The following is a 1,528-nucleotide window of genomic DNA, read 5'->3' as shown; positions in this document are numbered from 1 at the left end:
GTTGTGTATCGACTACCGAGAGTTGAACAAACTTACCATCAAGAACCGTTACCCATTACCAAGAATCGACGACTTATTTGATCAACTACAAGGCTCGTCGGTTTATTCGAAGATCGATTTACGTTCTGGATATCATCAAATGCGGGTGAAGGAAGATGATATTTCGAAGACTGCTTTTAGGACGCGTTACAGTCATTACAAGTTTATGGTTATGCCGTTTGGATTGACTAACGCACCAGTTGTGTTCATGGACCTCATGAACCGAGTGTGTGGGCCATATCTTGACAAGTTTGTCATTATTTTCATTGATGACATACTTATTTACTCGAAGAATGATCAAGAGCATGAAGAACATTTGAGAAAAGTGCTAGAGTTTCCGAGAAAAGAAAAACTGTACGCTAAGTTTTCAAAGTGTGCATTTTGGTTGGAAGAAGTTCAATTTCTCGGTCATATCGTGAACAAAGAAGGTATTCAGGTGGATCCAGCAAAGATTGAAATCGTTGAAAAGTGGGAAATCCCGAAAACTCCGAAACACATACGTCAATTTTTAGGGCTGGCTGGTTATTACAGGAGATTCATCCAAGATTTTTCCAAAATAGCAAAACCCTTGACTGCATTAACGCATAAAGGGAAGAAATTTGAATGGAAAGGTGAACAAGAGAAAGTTTCAATTGTTGAAGAAAAAGTTAACTACGTCACCTATATTGTCATTACCTGAAGCGAATGATGATTTTGTGATATATTGTGACGCCTCAAAGCAAGGTCTCGGTTGTGTATTAATGCAACAAACGAAGGTAATTGCTTATGCGTCTAGACAATTGAAGATTCACGAGAAGAATTATACGACGCATGATTTAGAATTAGGCGCAGTTATTTTTGTATTAAAGACCTGGAGGCACTACTTATATGGGGTCAAAAGAATTATATATACCGACTACAAAAGTCTTCAACACATATTTAATCAGAAACAATTGAACATGAGGCAGCGCAGGTGGATTGAATTGTTGAATGATTACGACTTTGAGATTCGTTACCACCCGGGGAAGGCAAATGTGGTAGCCGACGCCTTGAGCAGAAAGGACAGAGAACCCATTCGAGTAAAAGCTATGAATATAATGATTCACACTAACCTTACTACTCAAATAAAGGAGGCGCAACAAGGAGTTTTAAAAGAGGAAAATTTAAAGGATGAAATACCCAAAGGATCGGAGAAGCATCTTAATATTCGGGAAGACGGAACTCGGTATAGGACTGAAAGAATTTGGGTACCAAAATTTAGAGATAGGAGAGAAATGGTACTTAGAGAAGCTCATAAAACCAGATACTCAATACATCCTGGAGTGGGGAAGATGTACAAGGATCTCAAGAAACATTTTTGGTGGCCGGGTATGAAAGCCGATGTTGCTAAATACGTAGGAGAATGTTTGACGTGTTCTAAGGTTAAAACTGAGCATCAGAAACCATCAGGTCTACTTCAACAACTCAAAATCCCGGAATGGAAATGGGAAAACATAACCATGGATTTTGG

Source organism: Rutidosis leptorrhynchoides, chromosome 4, assembly GCF_046630445.1.
Source record: "Rutidosis leptorrhynchoides isolate AG116_Rl617_1_P2 chromosome 4, CSIRO_AGI_Rlap_v1, whole genome shotgun sequence".
In the NCBI taxonomy this organism is placed as follows: domain Eukaryota; kingdom Viridiplantae; phylum Streptophyta; class Magnoliopsida; order Asterales; family Asteraceae; genus Rutidosis; species Rutidosis leptorrhynchoides.
This window is presented reverse-complemented; position numbering follows the sequence as displayed.